This window comes from Culex quinquefasciatus, chromosome 3 (genome assembly GCF_015732765.1).
Source record: "Culex quinquefasciatus strain JHB chromosome 3, VPISU_Cqui_1.0_pri_paternal, whole genome shotgun sequence".
NCBI classification, from domain to species: Eukaryota; Metazoa; Arthropoda; class Insecta; order Diptera; family Culicidae; genus Culex; species Culex quinquefasciatus.
Window position 1 is genome coordinate 135,503,498 of NC_051863.1, and position 14,469 is coordinate 135,517,966.

Genomic DNA, 14,469 nt, shown 5'->3' on the forward strand with positions numbered 1-14,469 from the left:
TGGAACTGTTGATAGCCGAACAAGGACGACGGTTGGCAACATAGCTGTGAGTGATGTTTAAAAAGGTGAGTGAAGGGGTACTCATTTTTATGTTTATTGAAGATGGGTGATTTTTTTTTAATGTATTGTATTTTGTGAAATACTTTCAAATTGTCAAGAGTGGAATTTTAAACGAATTTATTTGTAACTATTTATTTCAAAGATCTCTTACAAATATATTTGTTTAATAATTTCATAGAAATTCTCAACCAAATAAAAAGGCGATATCAACTAGTAAAATAAAAAAAAAAAATACATTATACCCAATTCAGAATGAAAAAAAAAAAAAAAAAACAAGTCGTTAACTGCATACAGCGAAGCACTCACTGTGATGATGGGCTTTTCACGTGATAAATGCGCATGCGTACCTGTTGCTTTGCATCGTGAGTACCCGCCAGTGTTAGGGTGGCTGGCAGTTTAAAAATCATTTTAAAATGTCGAGTTTCAGAAAAATTTATAAAAACATCAGAATTTTAAGAATTTTTCAAAATAAAAATAAATAATTTTGTTTCATTTATTATGTTTTCAAGCATATAAATACGACGACCATTTTTAAATAGTCTAAAAAAGTAAAAAAAAATTGATCATTTTTTTATCTTTGTTATTCTTCGGATTTTAAATGAACTTCAGTTTTTATCCAATTTAATTCAATTTTAATAAGTTTCTGATCGATGATTTTTTTTATAAATAGTTTTTTTATGAAATACCTGAAAAAGCTTAAAAAATTTCTTTGAAAATGACTAAAAAATCCGAAAATAAATTATATAAAATCAGTCAATGCAAAATTTAAGATTATGTTTGAAACTCATGTTTTATGTATAACATATTTTACAAATTTTCTATAAGCTACTATCGCCAACTGGGGTAAATCGGGAGACTTTGAAGCAATACATTTGGAAATCGTTGTACTAATTGTTTTGTTAACATTCTTTGCAGAAAATTGGCTTAAATAGCTGTCTTAATTCTTAACTTCAGTCCTGATTTGCCCGAGATTCCGGTGTTTGATGAAAAATAATTTAATATACATACATTTTGTCAAGATAAAAATCATCAGTATACTTAAATATAAAAACCAGTTTTTATAAAATATATAAAATCTAATAGAAAATGTTTTAAGCGCTAAATATTCTGGATCAGTAAGCCAAAGTTTTATCAACTTTTCCTAATAAGCCAAATTCATGCTAATATATGAGCAACCCTCTGCGAAACCGACCATTTTTATATTTTGTAATTTTTGATTTGGCTCAAACTTTGTGGGGGCCTTCCCTATGACCATAGAAGCTATTTTGGATCATTGGTTCACCCATACAATTTTGGCTTCTGTCGATTCAAAAATGGTACGTAAATATTCAAACAGCTGTAACTTTTGAGTGAATTTTATGATCAATTTGGTCTTCGGCAATGTTGTAGGTATTGTTGAGAACTATTGAGAAAAAATAGGTACACGGAAAAAAATTGCAGATTTTGTAATCAACTTTATTTTCGCAAAAACTCAATTTCCCAAAATACGTATTTTTTTATTTTCGTGATTTTTTAAATATTTTTTGGAGAAAAAAACCCGCACCTTTGGGCCTATGGTGAAACATGGTCAAAAAGTCTTCCGTCGAGTTATAAAATTTTGAAAAAATAGTGATTTTTGAAAAAAAAATCGAAATTTTATACCAAAAAAATGACCAAAATTTTTTATGCAAAATTGAATTTGCAATCGAAAAGTAATTTACCGATTTTTTGAAAAAGGGCTCCGCTTTCAAGATATAGCCACCGAAAGTTTTATTTCAGCGAAATATTTGCAGTTTGCAGACCATGAGTGACCATTTCTATAAAAAAAATTTTTTGAAAAATTCAGAAAATTTGCTATAAATTTGTCAAAGAGACATTGAAGATTGGACCTCGGATTGCTGAGATAGAGCAACTTTAAGAAAAAGAAACACGAAAATTGATGTTTTCTAAATATCACCAAAACAACCCACCATTTTTTAATGGCGATATCTCAGCAACTAATGGTCCGATTTTCAATGTTATAACATTAAACATTCGTGAAATTTTCCGATCTTTTTAAAAAAAATATTCCGAAAATTTTTAAATCAAGACTAACATTTTAAAAGGGCCAAACATTGAATATTACGCCCATTTAAAATGCTAGTTGAATTAAAACTAAATGTCAATATATTACCATATAATTGCTAAATAAACATTTTGGAGTGGGTATCACACCGTTTTGGGGGTATTTGTATAGATAGAATAGATTTTTCGATGGAATTTCGTACCAACCCGGAATTACGTCGTAGGAAAATCCGCCGGCATCCGAACCGGTCCACGATTCACAAGTCAACCTATGTGGAATCGGAAAGGGCATAAAATTTCCGATCTTTTGATACCCAAACATCTAGGTTTTCTTTAAACCCTACGTTTTTAAATACCTGGGCAAAAAGTAAGTTTGAACCACGAGAACAAAAATTACGAATTTCCATATATTTTTGGCAGGTTGCTCAAACGAAACCATAACAACGTTTTTGCTTAGGTATTTAAAAACGTAGGTTTTAAAGAAACCCTAGATGTTTGGGTATCAAAAGATCGGAAATTTTATGCTTTTTCCGATTCCACATAGGTTGACTGGTGAATCGTGGACCGGTTCGGATGCCGGCGGATTTTCCGACGACGTAATTCCGGGTTGGTACGAAATTCCAACGAAAAATCTATTCTATCGATACAAATACCCCCAAAACGGTGTTAAACCCACTCCAAAATGTTTGTTTAGCAATTATATGGTAATATATTGACATTTAGTTGAATTAAAAGTTTGCAAAATTAAGTTTAGATAAGTTTTATATAGAATTTCCAGAGTTATATAAACTTTTAAACTAAGTAGTTAGTAAACTTTATATTCAATCCAAATTATTTTTTTAATCAGTCAAGGATGCCTATTTGGAGTTGGGAGACTGGATTTCTGGTGATTTGTCAACAAATAACATTATTTATGTAAATTTTTCGAAAGGTGTACAAACTTTTTTTGCATCTTTTTTATTTTCGTAATAGTATTTGTTATATAACTTTTTATGGAAATCATCTTTTCATGAGCTTTTTGTAGCAAAATGTTTGGCATGAGTTTCTGAACAAAACGTAGTACTAGATTTTTGTCAAACTTATTTTTTTTACATGTTTCATCACAAAATGTGCATAGTGCCCAAGGGGTGTAAATACTTTTTTTACATACTGTATATCTTGAAAACGGAGCCCTTTATCAAAAAATCTGTTGAGTACTTTTCGATTGCAAATTCAATTTTGCATTAAAAAATAATGCCAAACTTGTTTTTGCATAAAATTTCGATTTTTTCAAAAATTAACTATTTTAAAAAAAAAACGTAACTCGGCGGCAGATTTTTTGACCATGTTTCTCTATGGTTCAAAAGTTGCGTTTTTTTGTGGTATCAAAAAATCTCGAAAATCAAAAAATACGTATTTTGGGAAATTGAGTTTTAGTGAAAAAAAAGTTGATAAAAAAAATCTGCAATTTTTTTTCCGTGTACCTATTTTTTTCTCAAAAGTCCTCAACAATACCTACAACTTTACCGAAGACACCAAATTGATCAGAAAATTCACTCAAAAGTTACAGCTTTTTGAATATTTACTTACCATTTTTGTATGGACAGCAGCCAAAATTGTATGGAGACTTGTAAGGGTGAACCAATGACCCAAAATAGCTTCTTTGGTCATAGGGAAGGCCCCCACAAAGTTTGAGCCAAATCAAAAAATACAAATAAAATCCATTTCCTGTTTTGGTAGAGAATTGCTCACATGCAAAATACAAATTTTAATGCTTCAAAATTCTAATTGATTATTAAAGGTTCAACTGGTTATCTATTTCCACAACTTAATCTAAATTTTCAGACCATTTGGTATTTTAGTTAGGACGAAATATTTAAAAAAAAAATCGCTGTATTCAAAATTTCTCGGCTTTGGAAAAAATCCCGATTTTTTTGTCCCTGGGCTTCCTGGGACGTATTTTAAAATTTTCTTTTGTTGATTTTAGTAATTCCTTTTTTTTTATAAATGCAAACAAATTTGGAAAATTCATTCACATAAACATTTTTTAATGCTTAAACCTGAAATATTTTTAAAAATAAAATACAAATGTTGGCTCTCTGGCTTCTGGCCTAGTACGAAACTGGCTGGAAGTGATTACGATTTCTATTTTGAATGGATTTTTCTTATCAACAATAGACAGGTTACAAAAAAATGAATTAAGGGTGCTCAGCAACTACTGAATCCAATCCAGTAACAATTTGATGGTAAAAATAGTAAAACTTTGCTGTAAATAATTTTGTTGACAGTTATTTAGAACTTCCGAACCCTTGTCAAATGGACAAGGACCCAGCGCTTATATAGTTGATAACAGTATTCCTAATTCCAGTCATAGCTTACCAAGTCACGAAGGCATAGTGGTTAGCATTTTTGCTTACCAATCCAAAGGACGAGGGATCGAACCCCGAGATTTATATTTCCTAAACTTTCTCGTTAGGAGCAGATGGGAATCGAACCCAGGACCATTCGCTTACAAAGCGAACACCGTGACCAGTCAGCCACGGCCGCTCCTTCGACTACGAGTCCCAAAATAGACATTAACTCGAAAATTAAGATTTTTTTTTTAAATTAAACAAATTAATTTCTTGTGCTGATTTACATTGATTTTGTTTTTTTTTTTTTGGTAAACATTCTTCATTCAACTAAATTAGGACCATTTACCTTATTTTTTCTTACCAACAGCATTCCTGGAACGTTACTGGAAATTTCAAAGCCTCTCACGACTCGTGAGTGACGAGAGCGTGAGAACCCCCATTCCCCAGAGTTCCCAGTAGTCCACCAACAGGAAACATGCTGTGTGTCCAGAACTTGGCAGTCCTCTCGTCTATGCGCAACCAATTTGTCAATCCCTGTGGCGGTTCCCGACTTTTCCTCCGTTGCCACAAGGAATTAAATACCGGTGTCGTACAGCCGGCGCTCGTCAAAACGGAAGCGAGTAACGATGATGAAGTGGTTGTTTTTCTTCCTGGCTGCTAAATTTTCCACCGGGAACACGAGGGGACAACAACCGGGGCCAGACACGAGAGCGTGGTCACGTGTATTATGATGATTTATTGACTTGCGCTTGGTCAGGATTTGCATTTGCACCACCAAGAGTATACTGGGCTGGAATGTTTGATTTTGTACGGTGCAGGACGAAGAAATCGATGGATGGATGGTGGTGTGATTTATGGGTGAAATACGAAACATTCTACGTAATTTGGTGTAATTTGTGTTGCCTTAATTGAATAGGTAATTGGGATGATTTATGGATGATGATCAACTTTCGACAAAATCATGTAATATTTATTTTGAAAATATTCGCGTTGTCGTTGTTCTAGTTTTTAGTTTTTAGTTTTTAGTTTTTAGTTTTTAGTTTTTAGTTTTTAGTTTTTAGTTTTTAGTTTTTAGTTTTTAGTTTTTAGTTTTTAGTTTTTAGTTTTTAGTTTTTAGTTTTTAGTTTTTAGTTTTTAGTTTTTAGTTTTTAGTTTTTAGTTTTTAGTTTTTAGTTTTTAGTTTTTAGTTTTTAGTTTTTAGTTTTTAGTAGTTTTTTTTGCTTCAAATCGAAATTTCATTAGTGTTAATCAAATTCCATTCTTTTAAAACATATAAAAAACCAAAATAAAAACTGGCCACCCTTCCCAGCTGAGTGTTACTCGATTTTCCCCTCCTTTAGTTTTCCAGTTGCTCGACATCCGCGCCGGCTCATTTTCCCAACCGGTGCCTGGAAAATGCAGCTACCACATGGTCTGACTGGAAGGCTCTCTTTTCCTTTCTTTTTCTCTCTCTTGGCTGAGAATTCCAGGTTTTCCGTTGGCTGGTTAGTTTATTCTTATCAATTTTATGTGTCCGCTCGAACTGCAGCAGTTGCCGAACCGAGGTCGTCGCGACAACATCGGAATTTTCCAACCGGCCTTTTCTGGACCAGGTGGAATGGACTATTGAAGGACTATTTGGTTTGGAGGTTGTGTTATTTGTGAATGGACCTGAAGTGAACTTTATGGAGGAAGGATTTTTTTGGTTGTTGTGTCGTGCCGGAAAGGACATTATGTAACAATTAATATCAATTAAGGACTAATTGAATCAAATTGGTGGAAAGGAGGAAAAACAGTGACAAAAATTGTGGTTTATAGTGCAGTCCCAAAAGTTGCACCAAATTGGAACGAGTAAAATGTACAATTTTGGATTAAATCTGTGCATTTCGGAATTCGGAAACGGGAAAACTAAGGCAATTAATTCTGGCTGCAATCGCGTGGAATAAATTGTGGTTCTTGTGGCTTGGTAGCTCCACTTCCGGAAGATAAAACCTCGGGTTTGTTTTAATCACTGCTTTAACACAATGCATCGCCCAACTGGGACACGGCCGGGGGAGCTGGTTGTGGGTTTGGCAGCGCGTTCAAAAGTGCAATTTAGTGTGTGAAATTGTGAGTGGCTCAATTGTGAAACGGTGGCGCTGGGGAAGGACCCTTGAAGAGAGTTTGAAGTGCGGTGCAGCAAGGTTGCCAGCAGACCAAGTTAGTGCAGTGGAACGAAATTGGCAGAATTGGATGGGGGAAGAGAGCCCGAATGTTGTTTGGTGATTTATGATAATAAATATTGCATAATTTGCGCCGTGGCCGAGGCCGATCCTGGGACCGAGTATCGGAATGTTTTCCGAGCTGATGATGGGGTGGTGTGGAATAGGGTACAGCTGGCAACTGCAGTGAAGGTGATGAGGTGAGTAGGGGAAGGGAAAAACAAGGACGAACGTCGAATATACATTATACTGTATGCATCAATGAACACTGCATTGGGTGAATTTGTTACTTTTTTGTGTTGATTTACGTTTTTGCATCGGTTGGCTTAGTCTATAAATCATGTTTTATGCATTTTTTCGTTCAATTTATGAGATATATATATACCAGTCTAATGCTTTAAAAATTCTTGAATTTTGATTTTATAAGATTCTTTTTTTTAATATTTCTTATCGTCAAGGCTTGGATGGTGCGGGCACTTAAAGTGATATTTGTGTTAGACATATTTTGGCGTTGCAACGCTACGATTTTTTTTCTTTTCGTAATATGTCTCGTATGAAACCAAATCCATTCCAAAACTTTAATGTTATTACAGATTCAGATTAGAATCTACTATGGAAAACTAATTTTAAGTCAAACTTTTCATTTGCCACATCGATAACTCCGTGGCGTTGCTTCGGAGTGAATTTTTGACTTCATATAAATCAATTACTCATGTTTTGGTTATGAAAAACATTTGTCATCTTAATCGATTGATGACTGAACCATTAAAAAACGAATAAATATTTAATTTACTATCTGCTTGCCAACAATCAACGTCAATTTTAAATGGTTCCATTAGTGTGTAAAATTTTAGATTGGTTTTTGATCAACAATTTAGAACAAAAAAGGAAGTCAGTCTAATTCATCAGTCGAAGAAATGTGTCGAATAGTCGGTAGAAATATGGCACTGTAATCTATTCTATCTTCAAAATTAGATTTCTCATTTATTTTTATTTAATTTTTGGATTGGTGACTAAATTTGTCATCTTTTGATCTATGGCACAAGTTAATGCAACTATGCAATATAACTGTCCATGTTATTATTTTTAAATCAAATTTGATACTTATTTCATAGAAAATGTGAAGTATTTAAAGCTGTAGAATTTATGATCAAGCTTCACTATCTGATAACTTCCTAAAAATTTGCATCAAAATCATTGAAGATAAATCAAATGGTTGCCCCTGACAGCAAAAAAAGCAAGAGAGCAGTTCTCTACGGAATCGGTCTTTTTTTTAATTTTAATTTTTGTATTTTTTAATCCGGCTGAAACTTTTTTGGTGTCTTCGGTATGCCCAAAGAAGCCATTTTGCATCATTAGTTTGTCCATATAATTTTCCATACAAAGTTGGCAGCTGTCCATACAAAAATGATGTGTGAAAATTCAAAAATCTGTATCTCTTGAAGGAATTTTTTGAACGATTTGGTGTCTTCGGCAAAGTTGTTGGTACGAATGTTTCATGTTTTAACATTGTAAATCGGATTTATAGTTGCTGAGATATTGACATTAGAAAATGGGTGGTTGTTGGGGTGAGACATAGAAAACATAAATTTTTCTGTTTTTTTACTTTTGCATGGCAATATCTCAGCAACTATGGGTCGTTTCAACAAAGTTCAATAAAGCAAAACATAGAGAATTTTCTCAGCTTTTCAAAAATATTTTTTTCAAAGATAGGCAAACATGGGCACTAATTAAAAAAAAATAAAAACTGTGACTATTTTCAAAAAAGTTACCTAAAAATGGTTATAACTTGAAACGGTGTTTTTTTTTAAAATCTGCACTTTATCAAAAATTCACTCAAGTGCTTTTTGATTGCAAATTCGATTTTACATCGAAAAATGAAGTTGAAAAACTTTTGCGACCAATATTCGATTTTTAAAAAAATCTGTATTGATTCAAAAAATCATAACTCGGTCAAAGATTTTTTGCCCATTCTGAAAATTTCTGAAAAGTTGGCATTTGATGTCCCCTAAAACATATCAAAAAATTAAAAAATAGTGTTTTTTTTTTGCAAATCAAGTTTAAGTGACAAAAAGTTTAATAAAAAATCACCAAATTTTTTAAACCTTGTATCATTTTTTTCAGCGTAGTCCATATTCATACCTACAACTTTGCCGAAGATTTTTGAATTTTCACATATCATTTTTGTATGGACAGCTGCCAAATTTGTATGGAAAATTATATGGACAAACTAATGATGCAAAATGGCTTCTATGGGCATACCAAAGGCACCAAAAAAGTTTCAGCCGGATTAAAAAATACAAACAAAAAAACGAATGACCCAAATCTCAGAGAATTGCTCCTATTTGGAGTTGAGAGACTGGATTCATGGCAAATAACTTTATTTATTTTAATTTTTCGAAAGGTGTACAAACAAATTTACAAATTACTACAAATTTTTGTAGTAGTATTTGTTATATAACTTTTTATAGAAATCATCTTTTCATGCGTTTTTTTTGTAGCAAAATGTTTGGCATGAGATTCTGAACAAAACGTAGTACTAGGTTTCTGTCAAACTTTAAATTGTTTACATGTTTCATCACAAAATGTGCATAGTGCACAAGGGGTGTAAATACTTTTTTTACATACTGTATAACTCGGGACTCTAGCCACCAATTTCAACCAAACTTCGGGACAATTCACATAATGGTCAGCTAAACAAAACGTGTTTGTTATTGTTTACATTTCGTTCTTTCATTTTTGTTTATTCAAGGTCAAACATTAAAACGCGTTTTTTTTTGGAACGTCAAAATGGCGGGTGTGACAAGATAGCACGACGACGTCGAAATGATGAAGACTGTCTTTTTGGTTATACAGTATTGCCCATAAAAAATACGACATTGTTAGTTTGTGAAAATCGGGCCTGTTTTGACTATTTATGATGTATGTAGCATGTGTACATGTTAAATAGGTTCCAAACAAACAAATAATGCATTGAAAACCTTTTCTTTGGCTATAAAAATGTTACAGCACATTTAAACATTAAATTCTCCAATTTGCTTCCAGCCTTGGCCATATAAAGAAAAAATGATTTTTCTATGCTGATCGTTCTGAATTTTTGTATGGATTAAAAAGTAAACAGCATTCACGGTTATTGTTTTTGAGAGTTTTAACAATTAATTACACTGAATTTTAAGCATTCTATTAACCAGTTATACTAAAACAGTGATTTTTTTTTTCAAAATATCCCGATTCTGAAAAAGTTTAATTTTTTTTTGCCTTTTTGGAGCCTGCAATGATTCAAGGAAAAAACATAATGTAACAAATGATGGTAACTGACTCTAACAGATGCCCTGATATGACTTTTAACAGTTTAGAGCCGTTGGGCACCCTTTAGAGCCATCGGTATAGGTTTTAAGTTATTAATTTAATTTATTTTGAACGGATCACTCAAGATGATAACCCAAATGGCATGTTTCTTTAAAATGACTAATTTTATCAAAATTTATAATTATATTCGATTGGGCGTCATTAAAAGGGACTTCAAACGATGTTTGACACAGCGTTGGGTATTTTAAACTGTTCCGTTTTAAAGAAATAAGGTATTAATTAAAGTTAAATTTTGAACCAAAAATATATCTTTTATTATAGCCGACAATACTCAGTTTTGGCGAACTGCAAAAAACTGTCTTGAAAATGTCTTGAAAATGTCTTCAAAACATACTAAACTAACACCATGATTCATAAAAAAAATCAGTTCATTAAATACATTTTAAAATGGAACCAATTTTTGGTTAAAATATGCACAGGTCGCATTGTTTTATGGGCCATTTTTTCATAGGCACACATAAAGTTTCATCCAAACAAAAAAACAGGAATTAAATTTGCAAAAATATCCTGATTCCTGAGCTCTCTTCTCGTATGTATCTCAATCTACTTTAATTTGGTTCTTTTGTAATGTAGGACTTGAATTCAAATAATTTGAAATGTTTAATTCGGATTGATCACAGAGTAATAAATTGTTTACATTTGGAAGGTTGAATATTACCTCTTTACTATTCCATCAGAAAAGTGGTTAAATTACACATTTTAAGAGGTAAAATTTCACATTTTTTCTGACATAAAAGAATTACCCCTTCCGAGATGTAATATTACCATGATTTTTATTTACTGTGTAGGAAACTACTCAAATGTTTCATTTTTGACATTGAAAATTTGTCCAACAGTTCTTGAGATATCGTTATCTAAATTTTTAATGATCACACTCAGAAAACATTCTTGTGGACCATCCATACACCACGTGGACACATTAGGAGGGTTAGCTCTGGTGGTTGTCCAAACTGCACACAAATAGGATTATTTTTTGTATAAACAATTGTCCTGGTGGGGGAAAAGGGAGTCTAGAATTGTCAGCAAAGTGTCCACGTGGTTTATGGATGATCTTTTGTTTTGTGTATCTCAGTGGTTTTGATCAGTTGGGTTGATATAGCATGAAACGTCGAATTGTTGAATATCAAAATCCAAAAAAATGGTTTTCCCCATACAAATTTATATGGAAAATTGAATCGCTTTGCGCAAAGTGAGGACTAAACCAATCGATCCCAAACTTTGGGGAGTTGTTGAGGACCCCAAAAGAAACTGAAAAAGTGCTGTGCTCACTAAATTTGGACAACTTTATTTTTTTTTTTCATACAACCATATTACACCCTAATGCCCCATCTCACCCCGGACCCACTGTGATAACGGTCCATTTGTTTTATTGAGTTTTTGAAAAATCTCGTTATTTTGATTTCATTTTGAATTTTGAAACATTTTACTGTTTTTATGTTCAGTGTTGAAAATATTGAAAGTATTCTATTATTTCCAGGCATCAATTTTTAAATCCCTTTATTCAATCACCACTGATGCAGGCATAATTGAATCCGGCTACTCGCATAAAATCCATTACCCGATCCGGACATGACACCGTCGACGCTCCGGTCTGCCGGTCATGCAGATGGGGGTTTGGCAAAAAAACTCGACTCCCCGCCATCTCTGTGATGGTTTCAATTTAGAGTGTACGCTGCACGGTCATCATTGGGGTTGAAACTTCAAAGTGACTCTCGTCGGATAGGCTCCCCGATGTCTGCGCTAGTGGAAATTGAGTGGATTTGGGGTGCAATTAATTGTGCAATAATACGATTGTCTCGCTTCTTTTGATGGTGCGGTGTGTACTTTGAACTTCAAATGGAATCCTTTTGTCGTTCGGTTGGCAGATTTGAAACTTGCTCTCGAAACCAAAGTTTGAAGCAAACCACCCACTACGTACTGGTTTCTGGCTTGAACGAGATATTTCACTCAACTGATTTGTGAGCCACTTGACCATGCTAAACCACCACTTGATCCTGAGAATGTGGAAAGTGGTTTTCCGACACTCTTGCGGCCAGTCAGAGAGACGATACTGGTTATGCAAACCAGGCTGCAAAATCAACTTACCGTAGAATGGTGAGAGTTGGAGCTTTTTTTGAAGGAAGTTTTTAGTTTCAGTGACTTGTTCTACTGCTACCCAAGGCGTGTTTTCTGGGCAACCTTAAGGAGAAAAAATAGTCATCGCTACTTTCAAATGTGTCTTATAGGAAATTTTCTCAGCTTTCCAATGCTTTTTTTTTTTTTTTAATTTATATTTATTCAAATTTCTTTTCCATGTACATTCATTCAGTTAAAATATTATTGAGTGTCCAATCACAAACGATGACTTTTCACCTCAATTTTAAATACTAGCAACTTTCATTTATTCATGAAATATTGTAGCTTTCGCTATTCAGTGATTTCAAATGTAGGAGGTCCTACATGTACAAAAGGGCAAAGGGATACCTTAAAACTAACTTATAAACTATATAAAGAGCGGATCAATGCAGCTGAAGACTGCAATGATTTTTGTCGAAATGCATCAATTATCTTATTGGACATAACATCCAAAGTGTCAACTTCGGCTAATTGATGAAGTTCACTGGTGCTGAACCAGGAGGAAGTTTCAGAATCATTTTCAGAATTTTGTTCTGAATCCTCTGAAGTTTTTTCTTCCTGGTTAAGCAACAGCTTGTCCAGATCGGCACAGCATAAAGCATGGCAGGTCTGAAAATTTGTTTATAAATTAACAGTTTATTCTTGAGACAAAGTCTAGAATTCCTGTTTATAAGTGGGCTTTCCAATGCTTCTAAGAGCAAAATGTTCCTTCGGGAAATTTCTGAGATATCTCTATTTTAAGTTATTTGTTTTAAAATCTTTAATCATGTATTGGAAACTTTTTAATATCAGTCCAGGAAACTTGTCGAGTGATGTGTTTCATGTGTCATTTACTCATCAAAATGTGCAAAATAAGACAAGAAACAACTTTGAAGAAGGTTGCAAACCGCTAAACATTTTGAAAATGAAGTTTTAACCGAATTTTTATGTTTTATTCAGAAATTAAAATCATAAAACCGCATTAAAATATTATTTTTACAAGAACAAATAGATTATTACATAATTGTTGTATACAAATAACACCGGTCTGCTCTGAAACAGCTTGGAAATAGCTGCCACAACCGATTTTTTTACAGGTTTGAAATTGATAGGATATTACAAGATTTTTATGAATAAATATCATATTTCCTTAATCAAACATTAACCAGTTGCATAGATACAAAACATGTTTAATATTCGAAATTAAACTGCAAACTGCCGTTGCAAGCTTTAGGAGAAATACTTTTCATAAGTATGAAATGATTGTTTTAGTTTTCTTGTATTAAATGATCATGGATTTACCAATATTTTAGAAGTTTATAAGACTCTCATCTTCAATCTCATCTTTAAAAAAAAATTTCTTGATTTTTTTTAAATAGTTTCGAAAGAAAGTTTCTGTTTGATTGTTTTTGTTAAAATAATAATTAAAAAAAAGTTTGTGACAGTGTTTTCAGCATTCTAAATTGGAAGATTCCAGTTTTATTGCTACTTTGAAGTGCATTTTCAACAGAAAACATTTGATAAAATTTTATCTTTATTTTGTACTCATGAAAATATGACTTTTGAAGCTAGCAACAGTAATATGTAGTACATTTTCGATTTTAAATCATATTTGTTTTAATGTTCCTGGTTAATGTTTGCTTAAGAAAATATCAAATTTATTCATTAAAATTCAATAATACCATTAACAATCACAAACCTGCCAAAGTTTCGGTTGAACAAGCTAAATCAGAGCAAACACGTGATATTTGTACACAAAAAATATGTAATAATCTAATAATTCTTGTTAAAAATATATTTTTACACTGTTTTATGATTTTAATTTCTGAATAAATCAAAAATTCGGTTAAAACATAATTTTCAAAAATTTTAGCGGTTTGCAACCTTCTACCAAGTTGTTTCTTGTCTTATTTTGCACATTTTGATGAGTAAATGACATATGAAACACATCATTTGATAAGTTTTCTGAACAGGTAGTATACAATTTTCAATAAATAATAAAGGAATTTAAAACCAAAAAACTTAAAATAGAGATATCTCAGAAATTTCCCGATGAAACATTTCGCTCTTAGAAGCATTGGAAAGCTGAAAAAATTTCCTATAAGACACATTTGAAAGTAGCGATGACTTTTTTTTCCTGAAAAGTTTGTTCTAGAAAACACGCCGTGTACCCTAAACCACTAAACTGAACGGTAACCCAATCTGCAAAAAAAGAAATCCGTGGCATTTGCTCTTTCGACCTGGCCCCAACAAACCAACGACGCTGCTGAATGATGATGGCAGCGGGCAAAGACCACCGACGAGGACGTTACATCTTTTAAGGGATTTTCTCATTTTTGCCTGCCACATTGCCGTCCGACAATCTTTGTTTCACGTAACACGTTGACCGT

The 14,469-nt window shown here is 32.8% G+C and overlaps 1 protein-coding gene across 1 annotated transcript in view; it reads left to right on the forward strand.

The window, feature by feature from the left end:
* The first annotated feature begins 5,972 nt into the window (after positions 1-5,972).
* LOC6036188 (uncharacterized protein DDB_G0283357) overlaps positions 5,973-14,469 on the forward strand; it is a 196,758-nt gene continuing 188,261 nt past the window's right edge. The window contains 1 exon segment of the mRNA XM_038260663.1: positions 5,973-6,816. The gene's annotated coding sequence lies outside the window, so the exon portion shown is untranslated.